This window comes from Erithacus rubecula, assembly GCF_903797595.1.
Source record: "Erithacus rubecula genome assembly, chromosome: 6".
Classification (NCBI taxonomy): Eukaryota; Metazoa; Chordata; class Aves; order Passeriformes; family Muscicapidae; genus Erithacus; species Erithacus rubecula.
The window spans coordinates 46715019-46737556 of record NC_136688.1 but is presented as its reverse complement, the minus strand read 5'-3'; the positions used below and the strand labels follow the sequence as shown (position 1 = coordinate 46737556).

The following is a 22538-nucleotide window of genomic DNA, read 5'->3' as shown; positions in this document are numbered from 1 at the left end:
GCAGAGCACAGCCAGGTGGACAGGGACAGAGGGAGAGCAACACAGAGAAGGTGGCCCATGCTCAAACCACAAAGTGGCTTCAAGCGTTTTCCTGCTTAACACTCTTATTAAATGATAGTTATACAGCAATTCACACATACTTTTGGTTTGGTTTTGGTTTTTTGTTTTGAATTTTTGTCCATATTGTTTGGTTCTGTATTTTACTTAGGCTGTGCCCCAAGTAATGCTGGCTGTTCAGCTGGACCTTCCTTGTGTGTTGGGGTAAAGGACAGAGTGACAGACATGGTGTTGGGATACCACAAGCACATGTCTCTGCCCTGTGTATTTTTATAAGTAAACAGGCTCAGAAGGATTTTTTTTCCTGCAAATTTTCTTACTGGAACTTCTTATACAAAAAACAGAGAGAAATCCCATCTGGATGCTGCACGCCAGAGTTCACATCCAAAGGGAGGCATGGAGGGGTTTAGGGAGGTGACCAGAGGAACATTTTCTCATGGCAGAAGGCTGGAAATCTTGTCTTCCACAGTAAAACACAGACTGAAAGAGTAGACAGTTGCAGTCTCTAAGGCATCCAAGAACTAACTACCATAGAGGCAAAGAATGATTTAATTTAATAGAGATATTTAGATAAAGATATTGTATGAAAACTTGACACAATTACATCCAACCTGTAAACTAGAAGAATTCCAGCTATTAGGAGGATGAAGCTGGGGAACTCTCTTCCCAAAAGTCATATTATACAAAGAGGAAAATGAGCCCCAAAAAATCAAGGCCTCAAATTCTTACATAAGGTTTGGTTCAGAGAAGGGAATCAGATACTGTAGGGTTAAATCTCAGGCCAGGTTCCCTAAAACACAATCAATAATCATTGATCAGTGAGGGTCAAATGTGTTGAAAAGATGGTTTGGTGGGCCAAATTTTGCAATCCAATGTAAGTGAAGTCAGAAAAGAAAACTAATGTGAGAAAATAGATTATATTTTTATAATATTAATAAACTGTTATTAAATGATAAATTTTTATTGGTAAATCAGTACCATTAATCTTCCTTTGAGGAAAATATTTACATTTCTGATACACAGCATTACTTTAGGATGCTACAGAATTAATCAAGATGGTTTTGGGCAGTATTTCCTTCTCTTGCAGGAAAACAATTTATTGATTACTCAGTGTATATATTCTTCTAGGTTTGGGTTGTTTTTTGTTCCTGTTAAATTTAATTTTTAGAATTATCAATACAGTCATGTCCTTAGGGAATAACATCCATGATTGCAAAGTTCAGTTATAAACAAAAAGGCTTAGACACTTCTCTTTCTTCTAAACCCCTTTTGATTTGGGATTATCACCTGAGTGTAATCTAATTTTTTTCCTCACATAGTGCCTGTCGATCTGTAGACCTGCATTTTTTCTTTCTCAGTGCCAGAAGAGATCAATGAGGATTTCTATTCCGGGGTTCCCAAGGGGATTTCCCTTATCAGTTTCATTGCCAGGTCTATTTTATGTCAAGCCCTACACACTACTTGTTTCATCAGCTTTCTCTAAACCCCAATTCCAATACCAAAACCCCACATTTATCCTTTTCCAGTTAATCCTCAGATGCTGCTTTATGCAAACAGAGCTGTATTTGCTGTTCAGGGGTAAGAGAGGTGTTTGTTTGGTTCCTCAGGTCTCACCCTGGGAGCAGGGACCATGTTCCTGCTATAAACACGTTGTCACCATCTCCAGCAGGGAAATGGTGACACAGGGTCACGCACTCTCCTCACCACTCCCTCGTGCTCACAAGGATGTGCCTTGCCTGTCTTGGGAACCTGGATTCCCAAACAGTATTAAAAATGCAGTCCCAGCCTTCTTTTCCCCTTGGCCTTACATGAGGCAGAATCTCTCACATTTTGGGTAGCCCTACTTTGTAAAATGTCACCATTCTTAGTTTCTTATTCACACTAGAGTTAGAAAGTCACCTTTGGTAAGAGCAAGTGACTCAGTGCTCTCATCTTGAACTCCTGTATCTGGAACCAGAGGGTGAACTCAATTTATCCAGTCAACAACATGCTGGACACTACTTGAAAGAGAAGCAGGAGGACATGCAGGAATCTTTTAAAGGAAAGGTTGGGCACAACCACACGATTTACATTTCTGCTTCTCTGCAGGCATTTCTGTTCTCTGGCAATTTCTTTCAGCAACATTTTCATCCTTCCACAGGTGCTTTGTGTGAATTATACCATCTTACCACTATTTCTCTGTTGTTTCAAACAACAAACCCCTTCATTTTCCTTTTTTCCAGTAAAATTGAAAGACCAGTGTATCACATGCAATCAGTGGGATTGGAATGGAAATTCCCCAACCAATGCAGTCTTAAGGAAAGATATGCAGGGATGCAGAGGTGAGGGTTATTCTTTTCTTAAGAGTTGATGTGTTCTCCTGTCTCCCTGGGGAGAGACATTACAACTTCTCTCTCTCTACTTGTCTGTCAAAGTGCTGCCATTAATACCCACGTCTTACCTCATCCTCTGTGAGCTCCAATGAGCTAATAACCACAGCAGCAGAAAAAGCAGGTGAGAAGAAATACATTAATACAAAATTTAAGGGCTTATTTATTGGTGTGATCTGTGGAAACATCCCTGTATGACTTTCACAGCACCTCCCTGCATCACTCTAAACATACAGTTCATGTACATTTCTGCCTAAATGTCTTTGGAGACCTGGGGCAGGAAAGTCTATGTATGTCTTGTAGTGAGTTCTTAGGTGATTTGGGGCATTTCCTGATACACCAATGCCAAACTTGGACTTTCCAAATCAACGTGTGGCACTGTCAGGCATCCTTGCACGCTGTACTGCTTGGTCCCAGCATGTGACAGAAGCTACTGGGAACTGCTTAGGGCCTCTCATGCAGAAACTGGAGCATCTTCTAGAGAAACAGACTGCCCTGGGAGGACTGGTGTGTGCATGTGATGGCAGGAGGGACAGCAGGAGCTCCCTGCCAAGGCACAGAGGTGAGGGAGAGCCCCACATCCTCTGCTAGCCCCACACAGGCTGTGAAGGCAGCAGGGTGTTGTTCTCACAGGTGCACTGTGCAGGTGTTCAGGAGGCAAATTTCACATCTCTGCCTGCAGAACCCGGTGTGATGCTGGTGCAGTGCCACGGAGGCAGAGCTCCACTGCTCAGCTTGAACTGAGAATTAAACACTGAGCTGGGAGCTGCCACTGGGCACGCTGAGCTGTCACTCTTCAAAGGCTTGGTTGTGTAAGCAGACCAAGGGAATCACAGACAATGAAAACAATTTTAAACGAGAGACTAAATGAAAGGGAAAAAGTTGTCAAAATGTCAAGGTTAATGTTTTCATAAAACTAACCTGGGAATGCCCAGACATTAGAAGTGTAAAACCTTAATTAAAAGTTTTGAAGTGTGAATACAAAACTAGCTCTGGTCTAGACAGTCAATAAATCTATCCTCCTTAATGAAATACTGGTCCTTTTGGTATTTCTGGTCAATTTTTATCCTCATCCTTACAACTATGTGTAACACAAATACTCAGATCCCTGTCTGTCAAAGCCAGAGGAGCCATGCAGAGCAGGAGCACAGCCTTGGTTCCAGCTCCACGTCCTCCTGCACCCCTGGCTGGGCCAGGGGCTCTGGATGCAGCTCTGGGATGGGCAGCAGCCTCTGAGCACACACAGCACTGGGCAGTGATAATCTCTGCCCCCACCCCTTTGCTGGACCACCATGCCAGAGGAGTTTCCTCTGCCTGCAGAGCACCTGGGACCTTGAGGCAGCCTGGAGGAAAAGCATTTCTATGTCTTACAGCCTGGCACTGCTATTTGGACAGCCAGAGATGGCAGAAATGGAGGCTGCAGTGCCTCTGAGAAAAGCTGACCCCTACATGGCTCCAGCAGATTTTAAGAGATCCTTCTGAAGAGCTCTGGGATCTTGTTTTCTTGCATTTTGTTGTTAGTGGGAACATCATCCAGAGTTATAGTTCTCTATAAATTATCATTCAATGTTCCTGAAATAAAATTACATTTTAATTGATTTTAAGAAACAAAAGAGAATTGGTAAAGATTTGCATGATCTCAAATTGTTTGGTTTTTACTGGCTTAGGGCATACCATATTTTTTTATATACTACAGCTCCAGGTGAATTCTATAAGGAATGTATGTGCTGACTTAAGACACACAGAGTAGCTGTTCTTTCTTTCTTTCTTCTTTCCTTCCAGTTCATACTTGTGTGCACAAGCAGAGTTTGGTTAAATTATCAAGATTTTAGTGGGATCTCCACACTGAGCTTGGACGCTCAAACCTCTCTTAGCCCATTTTAATTCATCTTTCTATCCTTCGTCAAGTTTATCATTGCTTTCCCTAAACAAAAATTCATATTTTGTGACCAACAGGTGCTCTTTTTTTTAACATACACCTTATTAAGAAAAAGTTGCAGCCTGTGCTGCCAGTACAGTGCAGGTTTCCCCAGGGCAGGATCTAGCCTTGCACTGTGATAAAAACCAACACAGTTGGGAAAAGGTGCAGAGACAATCAGCATGTTGATAACAAAGATTGAAATAAATAGCTCTGCCACCTGCTCCACCTTATAGTCTTAATTTGGACTGAAAATTGCCTTAACTCCATAGCTGGACTCCTAGTAGGTCCATCAATATCATCTCAGCACATGAACAACAGAACAGTAAACAAGTATTAGGGCTCTGTAACAAAATAAGGATATTGGACTCTTACATCAAAGCAATTTGTTAGGGGGCCATAATATTAATTCAGCTTTCTGTTATTCATAGTGCTGAAACAAGGCTGCATCCCATGTTCCAATCAACAGGGAGCAAACACAGCCAGTACTTCAGCTGCCCATGAGCAAAGATGGTTCTGGATATTTAGTGAGAGTAAATATAACAAGGAAGATGACAGTTTTCCTCAGGAAGGTCACTAATCAAATAGATTAGATCAGAAGCTCCTATCTTTTCTGTACAGAAAAGACAATCTGAAGTTTAATTTCATTTTCATAAGACAAAACAAGAAAGTTATTGTAGCGTATAAAGCCATGAGCATATTGCAAATATTCCAACAGAAGAAAAGCATAAGCTAAGAGTCAGATACTCCAGATGAATGCCAAAATGTTTTGACTTATGTATAGATTGTAAATTGCCAAAGCTACCCCAATTAAAACAATGTAAGATCTTACTTTTTTCCCAAAGGGATTTCAATGCAAGCTTTTTTTCCCTCCAGTACATAAAATAATAGATTTAATGTGAGTAAATCCCTTCTGCCTTTGCTCAGTTACTAGTGAGGAATCTCAGACATGAAACAATGTGTGACAGAACAGTAGAGAAAAATAATCTAACTCTACAGGAGAAATGTCCTGGCATAGTAAATCAGCACTGAATGCTCCCAGGGCTGCTGCCTGCATTCATGGTTTTCTTTTATTTTAGTGCTTTGTTAAATTGAAACCTGATGATGATTTTTAATGAAAACCTTTCCTCAAAAAACTTTTTTTTTTTCTTTCTCGGGTTATGGAGTTGTTTTTTTCTTGTTGGTGGTGGGTTTTTTGTTTGAGTAGTTGTTTGTTTTTTAATAAAGATGATTTTCCTAGATCTGAAGGGAAATCTTTACTACATAATCTGCCTAGATCTGTAGAGTTGAAAATTTTACCTCGGCCATAGAGACAAATTTCTGATAAAAAGTCTAGATTTTCATTCATAGATATTCTAGACAGAGGTTTAGAAATTCAGAGGTATCTGGGATGGTGACATACTCCAATCCAAGTACACTGGTACAGGCAGTTTCAGAACTACAGAAATATCTGTAGTTCCTATAAATTTTGGTCGGAAGCAAGATGGAGAGGCTGTACTCCAGTGAGAGACAAGCAGCCCAATGAAAGTGAATGTAGAGTTTTGGGCAGGAGACAGCCTGGAGGGATGCAGACACTGTTGAGCTGCCTTTGGCATCACAGCTCAGCTAGAGAGGAGATCCAGGCACTGCAAGGAAGGTCAGTACCCCCGGCCTGGAAGCACAGGAGATCCCCAGTGCTATTGCAGTGGATGCTCCATCACCCTGTGCAGCAGGACACACTGAGCCTCTCAAAGCAAGGACAGGTTCCTCAGGAGCTGCTGCTGCAGCACCAGCAGAAAGCTGCACTCTGGACCCAGCTCAGCGTGGGCTCAGCTCCCTTGGCAGCAGTGTGAGTGGGAGCAGCAGAGGAGCACTGACACTGGGGCACTGACATCCCCTGCCCAGCCCATCTGTGCCTCCTGCCCAGCTGAGACAATCAGGGCTCTCTCACCACTTTCAGCTCCCTGACACCCAAAAACTTCCTGTGCTGAGACCCAGCCTGGGAGACACAGTCACCTGCTGGACAGAGTTTTGTATTTGGTTTTACTAAGAATCGCTTGGCTTGGGAGAATTTATACTTGGATATTAGAGAGACATAAACAGCCATAAAAATTCGAGCTCTGCTTGTACAAATGATCCACTGATGTGTGTTAAATGCACTCTATTGCTGCTCTGAAGTCAATTTGCAATTGATCATATTGCATTTCTAGTGTCAGCAGATATGAAAACATGTCATTTACCTTTGCTTAATGAACCTCTATGCTGACAAGACATAAATAACAATAAGCAGCTCTCCAGTTAAGGAGGTTAACCAGCAAAGTACTCAGTGAAAACATTAAAGAGGTAATCATCTGGCAATTGCTGTATACTTGAAGCAGCTGCCCTCAAGGATGACTAAACCTATGCAAAAGATCATTACAAGAAAAAAGGAGGGAAAAAAAAGAGAGGCAATTAACTCCATGTTGGAAGCTGAAAAATTCTATCTGAATGAAAAAAAAAAAATTTAAAAAAAAAAAAAAAGTAATTGCCTTTCTGGATTGCATTTGTAGTCTTTTCCTCAAGTAGTTGAAGTAATCTGCTTAGCTGGACTCTTTGACCAAGCTCTTTGACCACCTTTTTCCTTTGGAAAGCAAAAGACAAAACAGCAAGTTACTCCAGTGTTGCTCCTCTTAATTCCTCCTGGTAATGCTCCTCCTTTCTTCTCTCTCTTTTGAACCTTTGCATTTCTTCCATGGATATTTTAATCCTTTTTTAAGAAAATGTTTTATTTCAATTGTTAATTTTTTTTAATTGTAAAAGTTTTCAGTTTTCTATAAAGTCAAAGGAACACAATAAAAAGGAACATTACTAGTGCTTAGAAGCATTTTATGAAAGTAAAACACAGCAGATTAAACTTTGCTTTATAGTTAATGGAGCAATTTAACAGTAGCTACATTCACCACTGGACTGAACAGAAATTTCAAGTTCAATTCAGATTTTAAGTAGATGTAAATGGTGTTTATATTTCATCTACAAAGCCCAGGGCAGCGAGAGTTTTCTGAGCAACCAAAGGAGTCCAACAGAGTTTAACCTCACATGGCTCAGATATACCCACTACTCATAGGGCAGGGTACACACAATACCAAACAAACAAAAGACCAGTCATATATTGCTATTAAATAGAACCCTGGACAAAAAAAAAAAAAAAACAGGGCCAGGGGGGTTGCAGTTGATGACCTTGAAGGTCCCTTCTAAGCCTACCATTCTCTTAACAGCAGCAGGTCAGCTGCCTCTGGCAGTGCATCATTCCCAACCAGCACCTCCCAAGCTCCAGCTGCTTAGAAAAACACCCAGGGGTCATGTTATAAACAATAACCCAGCCAAAAGCAACACTCCAGTGAAGGGAGAAAGGGAATCTCCCTTCCTGCAGAGCAAACACAGAGATGTTCAGAAATAGCAAGGAGAGTGATGCCATTTGCATACTCAGTAATGACTGACAGTTCTAGTGGCAAAAATTCCCTGATATTTCAATGCTAGTGTGATACTAGCTGTGAAAGATCACCACATGTATGGGACAGGAAAGGGGGGTTGTTCATCATAAGAGAAGCAATTAGCAGGAAATTGTCTGTGTTCTTGCCTGGCCTTTGCCATAAATGCTGTCATGTAAATACTTCTCATTTCAGGCACAGTTTCCAGTTACACAGCCCCAATCCTCCTCTCCTGTATACATCCTATCCTATTTCAGTGCAAATACATTCCCCTTGACCACAAGAATCACCCACTCTCACACCACATTTTTTATCAGTAAATGTAAATGTCAGACCAACAGAGGTCAGTTCATTAACCCCATTGTGCATCTTCAGGAAGTGGGAAATGGGAGATGCCCCTTCGACATTTGGACACTAGTACTCCCAGGTGTGCTCAAAGGAGCCTGTCTGGTTTTCCCTGTGGTTACTGAGAATCCACAAAAGCTGCACTGATTTGCCTCTACTTGCATCTTTCAACATGCAGATGCCATTTTTTCATGCACAATTGAAGTGAAAATTTCAAAATTTGAGTAAAAACTCAAACCACTAGCATGGCTATTTTTAAACTTTTTCCTTTTTTTAAAGCTTTCTGATAACTTCTTGATGGCCAAGTTCCAAACCTCAAGTGCCAAACATTAGACATTGGGAACAAGAGATAGGAGTTTCCAACATCCCTATTACTGCATACCAATGAACTGTTGGTGATGAAATTTAGGGAGGGTAATTGCAGAAACACTTCTCAAAGGCTGTCAAAATGTGCTGAAGAAGGCAGTATGCAATAAAGCAAGATGTCACAGAAGCCTTGATTTCCATTGCCAACAGTTAAATGGAACCCAGCTGCTGTTTGGCCAGCTACAATTTCAACCAAACATGAAGGAAAACAAAATTGCAATCAATAACACAATCTTAATACTAAATTAAATATATCCTTCACAACAAGCAGAGTTATGCACAAATCAGGAGCATTCCATGTCACACAGCAACACTCTTTCAGATGGGATTGTGGATGGCCAAGCAGTTTCTTCATAATTCACACCTGAACTTAGAGGCTTTGCCCAGTGCTGTAAGCTTTAATCAAATTAAAAGGTTGCTCCCAGGTATGATTATATCTTAACCTTATAGAGATATCTTATTATTCTTGCTGCTTCATGGAGAGAGAGAGAGAGAAAGAAAGAAAGAAAAAAAAAAAAAAAGCTTTATGTAACCCTGTGTTTGATTTTTCAGAAATTAAATAAAAGAGGAGGTTTCATTTGCACTGAAGGATATTTCCCTCTGGATTTACTGCCCTCTAGATATCTTTCAGCATAAAACTACTGTGTTTTTAAATGGATTTTGCAATAATCTGCATTTGCTGAGGATGTAATGGGAAGGGGGTGAACGAGTACAAATGCAGGGAAGAGGCAGTGTTTGAAGAGCTTTTCATGCTTTTTACAAAGACAAGGCATCTTCAGATGATGCAGTGGTCCAAAGGAAGGGGGCAGTTACATGTGTCTGTGGGGAAGGTAAATCTGAGTGCTGAGTGCTGGCTGCTGTGGTGTGCTCCATCTGCTCTGCAGAAGGAGCAGAGAGATTATCACACACTGTTCCCACATACTGCTCCACCAGTGAGTGCTGGAGCTGATGTGAGAAAACCGATGTGGAGGCAGATTTCTTCCCCCAGACTCCCTCCCTGTGTGTCTCCTGGATGATACAGCACTGCAAAGCTTTCCTCAGTGATCCAAACTCTGGGCTGGGAGTGCCACTCCACACATTCCAGATCTGTTTGATTTTCTCTGCAGCAGAGAATTAAAATATTTCAGAGACTTTAGCAGAACCTTTTTTGCTACATTCTCTGTTTCCAGGCCTGCAGTAGCTCTGATCCCTCTGTGAGGGATCTCAGCAGAGGGATATGCACAAGCAAAAAGGCACATAGTGCAGCAAGAGCCTAAGGAAAAAAAAGTCATAAAAACAGGAGCAGTACTGTTGATTCACTATCAGATAATACTAGTAAGATGAGGATTAGGTAAGCAGGGGAGCCTATTAGTAAAAGATAACCATAAATGAATTCTTCACTTTGTTCAAGGTAATCAGGAAAAAGATGTTGTTCAGATTACCTAGAGCAAAAAGACTTCTAAAGGTCTCTCCAAATGAGATGAGACAAATAAATTGCCTCAATTATCTCTCTGTCTTAACCAGGGTGTTTACTTTGGGAAAGGATTTTTTGGGAAAAACAGAAACTTTATCATTAGATGAAGAAAAGAACCACCAAATTATTTGATGGAGAAAATAAGGCCTGACTTTTGGAGCCTCAAATCTTTGTGCAGGTATCCTACACAGATTTCAAGCAATTTGACTATTATACAAATATTTGTATAGGCTTCCCCCAGGCAAAATCCTGTAAAAATAAAAAACTGATTCTCTTTTTCAGCCTAGACATAAATATTCTTATTGTCCCAAAAAAAAAAAACCATTGCAGAAAGCACTGTTTGCATTTCAGTGTCTGCAGGATCAGACCCTGTGATCAGACACCTTGACAAAATTATAAGTTGGTATGTAGAAAGCACCATTCATCAAGGGAAACTAAGGGAAAAAACAGATATTAACTCTCAAGGTCAGTGTAGGGTGATCAATATCATTAATTGCACAAGGATAAGTTGAGACAGCAGTTCAGCACTTTAGCAATTATCTGAGATTCAATACAAGTATTAAATACTAACAGTATTCAATCATGGGTGGATAAGGAAAGAAGCTCCCTGTTGTGCTGAGCTCTAGCAGGTGAAAGCAGAGCTCCTGCAGACCAAGGACAGCTGGGCACCTTCAGCCCTGTGCTCAGACCAAGAGTGCATGGGAGTCACAGAGGTGACATTTGTGTCTTGTCTTTCTTCACCCAGGAAACAGAATCCTCCAACTAGCACAAAGTGCCCTGCCTTGGTGCTATTTCTGACTTTACCATAAGGTGAAAATTCCCAGTGCCACCAGACAGCCTGTGACCAAGAGCAGCCTGACTCTCTCTGTGCTGGAACAGGCATTAGCAAACACGGATCAGAACATGATTTCAGGGAAGAGAAAGTGCAGTAAGCAGATGTGCTGCTTACACAGCACACAGTACCACAGACATTTCCACCCACAGTCCTACCAATTAGTCACAAAAAATCTCTGCTGAGTTACCTAATTTTATCACATACAAAATCCCAAATCCAGGTTTCACTTACCTGCTTAATGTTATTTTGACTTTTTTTTCAAGATGCCAAGAAAGCATAAATTCCTACTTTTTAAATGCATGAACATTTTATCATAACTAAAGTGTTATTTCTATCCTATTGTCATGCCTTCAGCTGATATATCACTCCAGTTTATCTTATTTGATCACTCGGTCCCCAGGCACTGACTTCTATGGTTAAATACTTGTTATAGACTTTCACTCTCCCTGAGACTTTTGGGAATGGGAAGGATCCTGAACCTGTTCTCTGTACAAGAGCAGACAAACTCACAACCAAAAATATTTTTTATTAAAATTTGCAAGAGTCCTCAAAAATACCAAACATTTTTTTAAGTCCTTGGCTGGGATGGCCAGACCTTGGCTGTTCTCACTGACACTGCTGGGAAGAAAGAATAAGAACTACAAGATTGTTAGTCATACCACTTGTTGCTTGCCTGAAAAGGCCTAATTTGCTACAGTGATAAGCAGAGATGAGGAACCTGAACAGAATAAAAACCTTACTCTTGCTTTGGACCAGAATCTCAGGTGGATATTAGTATTTATAAATTCAAAGACTGCCACTGGTTCAGAGCTAAATTTCAGGCATTCATCCAAATTAAACCCAGGGCTTAAACCTTTTGACATGAGCATGGCTCTCCACTAAGCATTTGTGTAATTAATATATCTTTTTTAAAAACTTTAAAAAAAAACCCTCCAAGAACCCACAATTCAAAACTGTATCAAATGAGCTGGAAAAGTACAGAGAAAGGAGGCATTCAGTGAGAGCCCAGAAGCCATAGCTCTGACTTACATAAGCAAAGGACAAGAAGTGTCTTCTATATAGGGAAGTTTCTTTTCCTGTCATGACCCAAACTAATGGTGAAGGTGGGTTCACTTGTCAGATGGTTTCCAAAAGAGAGAAATTTTCTAGTGACAGCATTAGCCAGCCCCAGTGTGCATGGGACCATCACTTTCCTCCAATGCCACTGCCAACATCAGCTGTTCTTCCCATCAGCCCAACCCAAGTGGAATCTCTCCTTCCAGCAAATAACACCTGCTGAGGCACCTGCTGCCCTGAGGCAGGATGACTGACTGGTGAGGCTGCCTGAGCTTTGTACTGACATATTAAAGCTGTGACAGCATCTGGAAGAGCAAAGGGAGGGCAAAAATCGACTCAAACAATCACAAGAAGCAATAGAAGTGGATGTGAAGGCAGAGGTCCTTGATTTCTGGTAATTTCAATCAAATTTTGCCTATGAAAACTTGCAAGTAAGAGATATTGGTGCTGGCTCAAAGAAAGAAAGGAGTACAGAGAGCTGAGCTGAGGGAGGTACATGGATGGAGGAATTCACTTGAAGTATCACACCTTCAATTACATTGCAGGCCTGTTTAAGTTATTTTCCACTTCAGGATGCCAAAGTTATCCCTGTCACCTTCCTCTGGGCACTTGCCTTCAGCAGCTTCTCTGGGATGTGATAACCTCCCAGGTGTTTCTCTAAAGAACACTGGATACTTTCCACCCAGCAAAATAACCTCTGCTCTGCTCCACACAATGGCAATTAGAGATGGGAACACAGCTGGCTGCATCACTGGGTATGGCTGGCCACAGGGTGCCAGGGCCTCTCCCAGGAGCACATGGCATCCAGCAGGAGAGGATTCCTCACATGAACACGAGTGCAGCAGCTGGCTGGCCCCAGTGGAGTGGAGCTCACTTCTGGGCTCTGGCTGCAAACCCACCAGCCTAGCAGATCAGGTACTGATGGCACTGCAGGTTGTTTGCACAGAGCAAACCTTGGAAAGAGCTTTATGCAGCACTCCTGGCTGCAGCAGCCAGCATGGGTGGAGGGAATTTGGAGTGTGCAGTGACTGCCTTAGGGAGCCTTGTTTTGTGGAGAGATGAGACCCAGGGATCTCAGCAAACTCCTGCCCACGCTGAACTGCAGCACCCTGGTGCTGCTCCTGGCATCACATTGGTTTTGAGCCTCTCCTCATCACACATTGTAAGGTCATTTAGGATCTTTATAAACAAGGCACCACATGAAACACACATCAAATTGTCAGCATCCTTTTGTGGCTTGATCTCCTTAGAAGTCCAAATAAATACATGTCCCTCTGTAGGGATCTAAGCACAGAATAGTGATCATGAGGAAACTGCTCAGAGCAGAGCCAAAATCTGCTTAGCTCTTTCATTCCAATAACTCTGTGGACTCTACTTGATATATAAATTTGCATTTTCCATATACATACATACACACACACACACACACACACATATATATATATATGGAAATCAAGAAAAAATAAGTGGGCTCTGTTCAAAGTTTCAGTCATTCACACCACCTGGATACAGATAAAAACATAAATCTAATCAAAACACCTGCAAAATGTGAGGTTTTTGACAACTATAGTGGCAAAATAATATTGTTTAATGACATATTGAGTTGACAGTATTACCTTCTCACCAGAGCCATCATCCCACTCTGGTGAGAGTTGGATTCTCATTGATGTAAGTAAAATTAATCCCACTGGAATGAACTTAGTCATCATCCACTGAAGACTTACCTTTTACTTTTCTACAATTACTTCCACTTTCAATTGTCCCCAGGGTGATGAATTGTGGATTTATACAGACTCTATTGCACTTCTCAGACTTTCACTGTTGCTGCACTTTTTTAGTTGCCCCAGTTTTTCCTCTCACATCTCCTTTTAAAACTTTGACCATATAATTCACTTAAGCTTCTAAATGAGATACCTCTATAACAAGCATCTGGGTCAGTCAGCCTTAATTTGAAAATGTCATTACTCCCACACTAAACTTCTCCAATCAATCCCACAGCAGCCATCATGGTTTGTATGCCTCCCAGAAGAACCCAAGTAAAACTGTGGTCTTTCCATCTTTCAGAAAGAATGAAAATGGGAGAAAGGGGTAAGAAAACACCACCCAGGTGGTGAAGACTCAAATTGTCCAGGGAAATAGAGTGAGAAGCTGTGCTCATTTCCACAGATCTTTTGGCTGCAAAGGTGCAAAGTATTATCTGGAGAAAGGAAAAAACAGTAAGTTTTTAGCTTGTGCATAGCTCAGTTCCAACTCAACTATCTTTAAGTCAACATCATTTTGCAAAGTTCAGAAATACTCAAGATGCTCCTGAGGTTCAGAATATCATTACTGTGTCTCTGTATGGCCTTTCCTGTGGGTAACTGCAGAAAACTCTTTCTGGGTCAGTGGAGTTAAAAGGGTTACATCTCATCTAAAGGTGGGATGCTTTTCACTTTCTTAACCTGAAATTTAAACAGCAACATACCTGGTGTACTTCTGCAGCCAGTTTGATGAAAGGCAATTTCAAAAGGCTCTTCTTTTGCTCCGATAGTACCTATTAAAAATGGGCCGAACACTTTGCCCTTGGGAGGTGCTTATCTACATATTTAACTCTAAATGTCTCTGGAAGCCAGAGCTGTATCTTTAGGGTGCAGCTGCAGGTGAAGGTGCTTCCATCCAGGTGCCTACATGTGAGTGCTGCCTGCAGGCTGCAATCACCAGGAGAATTTGCTGATAGTGAATAGACCCTAGAGAATATTTCAGCCTACCCTCAAAGCACACAGCTAGGTTTGACTGTGTGGAGGTGTCTGGTGTGGCCTGAGCTAAATCTTCAGCTCTTGGGGATGTCCCATTTACTCCAGGGAATCTCAGATGGCACCACACGTGTATGTTTAAACAATTGAGCTGTGGCACTGATGCTTGGACACCTCCCTGGACCACTCTGGCAGGACTGAGTGACCACCATTGACTGCAAACCAAGCACAGACAGACATTTCACATGTGGACAACTCCATGCAGTTGTCAGTGTTTGCCTAACTTCTGTTAAAACATACCCAGGTTTTACACATGGATTGGGACATAGCAGCACCACAGCAAAGTGGTTTTCAGGATTGTATCCCACCACTTACTCCCCATTTTCCCAAGGAGGACACACAGCACAAGCAAACCTAGTGGCTCTGGTCACTTGTCACTGACACTGCAGAAACAGGCTGGAGGAAAAACCCTGCTCTGTGGGTTAATTAGTGCAAGGTCATTGATTTAAAAAACAGGTTAACTCATTGATATAAGGGAAACAGAACCTGAGCCCTGAAGGAAGCATCTCCAGCAGAGTCATTAACAAAGCTTAAAGAGTCTCACAATTCCTGCCCTGGCATCATGACCACAGTGCCTGTACAAAGTGATGTAAAAGGTCAGGGTCTCCTCCTGCCTGCTCTGCCCTAATTACAAGCAGAAGAGAAATGTAAATGCCTCTCTGAATTTCATCAGAAGGCATACTTGTGTTATCATGGTGATAAAAGTAATACACATTTGCTGAGCTCTAGTGGGGCATATCAACAGAAGCAGAATATTGGGAACAGTGCATTTCCTTAAGAGCTCCACCAGACTCTGAGCTGTGCTTCAATGTGGTAAAGAAAGAAAGCACTTTGGGTTCAAACTTAGTCTAATTCAATTGGCTGTTTATAAAGAAATGGTAGGAGATGTATAAAATATGAGTGCAAGGACAGGCTCTTCAATCTCATGAACCAATCTAGAGTTAAGTGAGTGAATTGCTCATCTGCTCTGTGAACTAATAAGAGGAGAAAATCAACTCTGAGAAACCAATTATAGCTCAACACCACCATCCTCCAGGATGTGATCTCAAAGTCAAGTAAGTCTCCAGAAATCAGTCTCTGGGACTTGCTGGAAAAGTTCTGCATGCCCGAATAAAGTAAACTTGTTTTCATAAGATCTAAATGGACACATCCAAACCAAAAAAGCAAGAGGGCAACAGTATTGTCAGCTAGAAGCAAACAAATAAAAACCAGGAATTAAAATTAGAGATTAGATTTAGCACTTGAAATTCCAATCAAATCAGGACAGTGAACAGAATGAAGTATTACCCCACTACACTACAGTGAAACATGGATTTGATTACCTAATAAATATCAAGGTTTATTTATTAGAGGTTCCTGTCATATTCTCAGGATACCAGCTCCCAGTCCTCTTTAGAAAAGATGTTGTAGGGTTTCATAGTGCACTTTTTATCATCTCCACAAGAAAAAATGATAGTGTCAGATAATAATCCAGAGGGGGTTCAGATGCAGAGTCCTATTTGGGATTGCATCATTTTGTGCTGGAGACTGCACTCCCTGGTGGAATACCTCAAAGCAGAAAGGACTTTAAATAAGCCAGGGTTCAGTACTCATAGTCCCTGAAGTCCTTGAAGTAAGAAGGTCCCTCTGAAAGTGAGAAGCTCTACTTCATGCTCTGTGCCAGAGTTGCTATATAAACCACCATGGCCCTTTGCCTGGATTTGGAAGCCCCAGGCCTGATTTTCAAAGAGATCAAGCACCTAAAGTTCCAGCTGAACTCAGCAGTTTGGGAAAACAAACTCACAATAGCTGACCAGACAAAATGATATCCCTCTTCTGAGGAAAAAAAAACCTGATTTAATTTTCTTTTAACTTTGGCTTCTCCAAATAGAAAACTGTATAGAAAATTCCTCTTATTTGAGGTCTCACTCTCCTATTACAGATGTTTTTTGTGAGGTAAAATATGAAAAAAAACTTGTCCACCAGACGAAAGACCCTTTAGCCTTGGAGGAAAGGGATAGGAAGGAAAAAAGTAACCATGAACTGTATAATTACAATGGGCCTTATGCTGGCAGGATGATCAGAAAACATATAAGTATTTTTCTGCTAGGTGGAGCCCAGATGAACAGTTACAACTTGGACATCTTAGAGGAGTTCACAAGACGTTACAATAATTAACACAAAGCTTTTCCCCAAGGCTGTATCTATAATCTCTATTTCCCATAGTCCTGTGACTGAGGATGATTTTCTTTGTCTTAATGACTAATAAAGTGGTTTTGAGAACTGCTCTGGGCAACTATCACTGAGGTCTTATTGTTTTATCTAGCCCAAAGTAGTTTTGGGTAAGAGAAGAAATGTCAGAGCTGTCTGCTACTCTGCTGATGTAGAAATAACAAGATCACTGCATGTTGGTCTGAGTCTCAGACATGGAAACCAGCTCAAAGAAGCATTTGCTGGTGGCATTGATGTGCAAGTGGTTCAGGTTTCTTGTAGGGTCTTAGTTCTCTTGAGCTTTGACAGTTATGGGTGTTTTCATAAATGGAAGGAAAGGACCCAAATCTACTGACCCATTCACTCCGCTGTAGATGGTGCATCTGGAAAAGCCACAAGCTGCACATCAGCAAACTGTCCCATCAGGCAGCTGACCTGCTGTGAGATGGCATGAGCATCCCATGGCAGCAGAGAGGGGAGCTTTTCTTGCAGAAAAGGAAGCAGAGCAGGGAGACCCTGGGGACTGCTGGGGAGCTGAGTGAATCAGCCAGGCTGCTCTGCTCCACGCTGCCGTGGCAAAACTGGCTTTGCATCTAAATTAGCTAATTTAAAACTGTCCTGGGCACCTCTGCACCATCCTTTGCTCCCTTATGCGACTGCATAAGAAAATTTAAAGTAAAAGGCAAAACACAGTCTTTCTAAAATCTACAGCTTAGTTTATCATCCATAAATGCAGCACTTCTCCAGGCATTTCATGGCTGATGCTGTTCCCCACCAAATACCCAGCAAAATCCTAGAAATGCTGTATACTAGATGTTATTAATTTAATAAAATAATTGCACAGAACAGAGCAAAGATAAAAACAGCAGGATTATTCCAGAAGCCTTTAATTTTTATTTTTTTGTTGTTATAAATTTTGTTATCATAAATAAGTATTTCCTAGTCAGCAGAGCACACTGCAATGGTGAGCTGTACAAATCTCAAGAATGAGGCACAACATCTTGTGACTTCTAATTAGCTCTGCTGGCATAATTGACTCTGGCTGGGCACCAGAGTTGGTACAGCTGTGAGCTGACAAGGCTGTGAGAAGGCAGGAGCAGGTATAGAAGAAGACAAGCAACAGCAGCATCACACACCTGTGAGAGGGAGGGCAAGGAAAGGAAGACCCTAGGACTGAGGGAAGAATGCATAGAAAAGATCAGAAGAAATAGAGGAGGACTGACAGGCAAAGACAAATAAGAAAGAAGGAGGTAGTAGTTCTGTTGATTGCCTAAAAGAGCAAAGAACCTCTGATTGAAATTGATGAAAATTGTTTATTTGTATTAACAAAGGCTCTGAACATGAAACACTTGTTAAAGATTTGTTGGTTGGTTGCTTGGGTTTTTTAAGCTATTGCCCAAAATCCTACTGAAATTTTTTTCCCAGTGACATGGACAGTTTTCCACCCTTCACTGACAGAATAGAAGCAGGGAAATACCTCTGAAGAAGGATGTGGGAATAAAGAACACAAGAAGGAGTGCACAAATGGTCCCAATTTGAATAAAATTAAGATAGGAAAAAACTACATTTTTAAGGGTAAAGTTATGGATTCTTATGGATTCCCTCTAAGGGGAAAGGTATGGATTTTCCTCTCAGAGCATCCAGAGTATTCACTATAAACATACAGGCTTGTTGTTAAACAATGCTGACACTGATATTGCATCTAATTAATTCACACAAAGCATTGGGAAAATTAAAACTTTTCCTCTTATTTCTTCTTCTGAAGTTAGATGCTTTGTTATATTAATTTTCTATTTTGCTACAACAAAATTTGTCCTTTAATTTTCTTTTAAATAGTGCTAGACCTGCTTCTAGTGAGTGACAGTAGAAAAAAGCACTCTGCCAGCTTTTCCCATGAATGCCTTCACCACAAAGATGCTACCTTGGTGCTACCCACAGCAAGAGCTCCCCACCAAAGCTGCCACTGATGCTCCTCTGACCTCCTGCAACCTCTTCATCCTCTGTAGGACTTATAATTCAAAAGCAGCGTGTAAGCTTTCTCAGGTGTTCACCTTTTCAGACTCTGACAGACACACAGGAACAACCTCTGCTGAGCTTTCTCAGAGGCTGGAAATGGGTCACTCATCCCTCACTGGTTCCTCCCTCCCAGCACAGCTGGGAGCAGGCTTGGCTCCACATGGGTGGGCTAGGACTGCCAGAGAGTCACAGGCCTGATGGTGGCCAGGGCTCCTCTGGACATGCAGCCTGGCACAGTCTCATCAGCCAAGAGATTCCAGAAACTCCCCTCTCTTTGTTTCACACTATCCTGCCTAGGCCAAAGGTCCTTTGAGGTTTATCTAAATTTCAGTGGTTCCTTCTTATTTGCCCATTATGAGAGTGTTCCAGTTGGAGATAAAACAGATAAATGATGAGGCATGACTCTTTCCTGCAGAAACTTTACTCTTTAGTTACTATCATTTTTCTTTTTTTTTTACCCCTACTTTATATTCTGCTTTCAACCATCTTATAAAACAGAAGTGTATATCTGGGTATAGAGAGTGTGTGCTTCCTCAAATTATCTCAATCCTATTTTCAGCTCTGGGTACAACTGTTACCTTCCACTTCTCCAGCAAAATAGCTGGTTTTAATTAAGAAAGGCGTATTTTTGCTGCAGATCAGCTATTTCATACTAAGCTCCTTCAAAACTTTTCAATGTACCATCTGGAGCAGATGATTTGCTGCTTTTTAAATTATCGATTTGTTCCAGCTCTTCCTTCTGACACATCTTGATTACCAGGAAGGAGCAAGTCCCAGTAGGTATCACTCTGATATTCTCTGTGCCTGAGCACTGCAAACAAATCATTTAGATTCTCAGCAACGTCTTTATCTTCTTTAATTTCTGCCTTTAATCTTCAGTGATCCAGTTTCTGAACCACCAGTTAATTGTTCCAACTCTTCTGACTGACAAACTGAAGCATTCTTATTTTATAACTTTAGTATTTTACAGTCCATCATACTTCCCTTTTATTTCCCTTTTATCTAGTTATTACCCTAATTAATAGACCAATGTATCAGAACTAAGGTTAGATTTTCAGATTTGGAAGGGTTCTCTGACACCCAGTTGTACTGATTTCCTCTTTGTTTTCCCAGTATTATTGTTGTTGGCAACATACATGCCCTCCAGACTCTATTATTGTTCTTAAGTGGAATTCATGGCATCTTCCTCCACTCTTCCCTCAGGAGCTTTCGTGACAAATCCTCTCAACACAACCAAACCCAGATGCTCTGACACTTTTTTGTACTTTATTTCCCACTAAGGCACAGGACTATATTACATTAATGTGTCTGCTAGCAGCTACAGATGCAACCTTGTCTTGAATTCCTTCCTACATATTAATCAAGAAGCAAAAATCAGGATATCAGGATGTAGGCACCTAAAAAAGGTGGCATTTTGATCTGAAATTTCATGCTGACTTATGGCTCTGGCCCAGGCTGAGAAAAAAGGGCACCTACCCCTTTTTTAAATACTTTCCAAAGGCAGTAATTGGACAGTATCTGGCAAACCTGGGGTGTGTAATCCATACCAGTAGCAACATGGTGTTGCAAACTGCTTGTCTGCAATAGTGCAGTGATTAGAGCACTGTCTTCCAGGGCTGCATGGGAGGGAGGTCAAACCACCACTGCTCCAATGAAGCACTTGGCCACCTGACAGGGACCTGGGAGGGATGAGGGCACACCCTTCCACCTGGTGGGACAGGGTACCTGGCTCAGAAAGAGCTGCAAAGTTTCTGGGGTGAAAGGAGGCCTGACACTATAGCTTGGTGGTTTGGGGTCTCAGAGCAGAGAGGTCTCCTAGATTGAGTCAGTGTGCTGATCCTAAGCACTTAATTTTATTCATGAGCTGAGTGCAAAATGGTCCCTAAAACAAAGTGTGTAACTCACTGTCCGGTGCCTGCTGAGACTCCTCGTCAATATGTAGGAGGAGCTTGTCTTCCTGAGACAGAGATGTGTGGGATGATGTTCAAGCTGTGGCCTGAGCCCTGAGCCATCTCCTGCTCAGAGCCCAAGGAACATCCAGCTCCTGCCTGAAAACTTGACAGTTGTTTGGAAGAGTGAGCTGCACCGTACCTCAAGTTCACATGAAAAGCAAAGAAATTTGAACAGGCTTGCTTTGGGCTTGTTATGCTACTTCCTGAATTGCTGTTTGGTATTTAATTCTGGTTTCCTTCTGCTGACACACCTAAGCATGGCTGGACAGCAGAGCTTCTCAATCACTTCCCTACCCAGCTCATGCCAAATCATTACTCATGTAGCAAAAGCCCCCACAAAATGTCAGCTGAGCTTTAAAACATTTATTGTTAAGAAAAAAAAAAATAGAATCCTACCACTGGTCATCATTTTAATGATTTTAAAAGAGAGGACTGGAAACGCAGCACAACAGACACAACCCCCAAATCCCTCCACCCCTGACTTCCCCAGTGGCTCTGCTCCAAGTGAGGTTAGGCCATCCTCCCTCTGATGGCTCTTTCCTCTCCAGCCACTTCTCCTCCACCACTGCCCATGCTGACTTCAGCCACAGAGAAGTGGGTGCAACAAACTCACCATGGCTCAGTGGTGGGTGCAGGTAGGGAGGCCTTGTACCCCACCCAGATACCTGCAGGAGGTTTGCTTTTGGCCTCTGCCTGCATGTAGAAAGATCTTATTTTGGTTATACCCATTCAGATAGAAAAGACCTAGGTAATTAGATTTATATCACATGTAAAACCCTGGTCACTGCCTGGTTACACATGCAGGCATACTCAGAGACACAAGCCCTCCTGCACCAGGGGCAAAGCCTTTGATGTTCCCTTCCATTAAATATTCTTCAAGTAACCAGTCTGGTGGCTTCTTGTTGCTACAGTCACTCCCAGGGCATCCACTAATCTGTTCCAGCTCCTGCTGATCTTTTCTGGCCAGATTTGAAGCCTCTGAACCAAATGAGATGAGAGGATGCTAATAAAACAGCAAATCGACAGAAAACGTCACCACCACCCTCTGACCTCTGGCTCTGCTGAGACACTCCGGTCCGAAAGAGCCCCAAATTCCCCTTTGCCACCTCCAATCCTCCCAGCTGCACCTCCCGCAGCCCCTGGCGCTGGCAGGGCTCGCAGGTGCCTCGTGTGCGGGACACGGGCGGGGGTCCCGGAGCCGCGCTCGCCCGGAGCCGCCCTGCGCTTACCTGGGGCAGCACGTGTGCGGGACGGGCCGCCGGGGCTGGCAGGGGGCCGGCAGGGCAGGGGGCCGGCAGGGCAGGGAGCCGGCAGGGCAGGGAGCCGGCAGGAGCTGTCGCGGAGCCGGCGGACAGCGATCCCCCGCAGCCCCCGGAGCGCTCCCCCGGCGCGGCTGCGAGCGCCCGGCCGGGGCACGGCGCTGCTCAGGCGGTGGCTCCGGCGAGGGCAGCGAGCTGTGAAGCTGCTCCCCGCCTCGGCGTTAGCAGCTCGGCAGCCACGCAGTCCCGGCGAGAAACATCGCCTTCAAGCACTGCCGTCATCTCCAGCGAGCGCGCAGGGCCGGCTGGATGGGATTGGCATCGCACACCGCACCTGGCTAACACCGGCACCTTCTTCTCCCTAAAGAAAGCCAGGACCCCAAAGAGTAACGTGCAACACAGATGGAAAACAGGGAGGACCGCATTGAAAGATGCTTCTGGGTCAGGGCTGTGCCGCTTCCCCGGTCCAACAGCACCATCTCCT

The 22538-nt window shown here is 42.7% G+C and overlaps 1 protein-coding gene across 1 annotated transcript in view; it reads right to left on the bottom strand.

Moving 5' to 3' along the window:
- Positions 1–22111, bottom strand: part of TUNAR (transmembrane neural differentiation associated intracellular calcium regulator) — a 150913-nt gene extending 128802 nt beyond the window's left edge. Inside the window, exon 1 of the mRNA XM_079309582.1 lies at positions 22025–22111. The gene's annotated coding sequence lies outside the window, so the exon portion shown is untranslated. The remainder of the gene's footprint in view (positions 1–22024) is intronic.
- Positions 22112–22538: the final 427 nt, after the last annotated feature.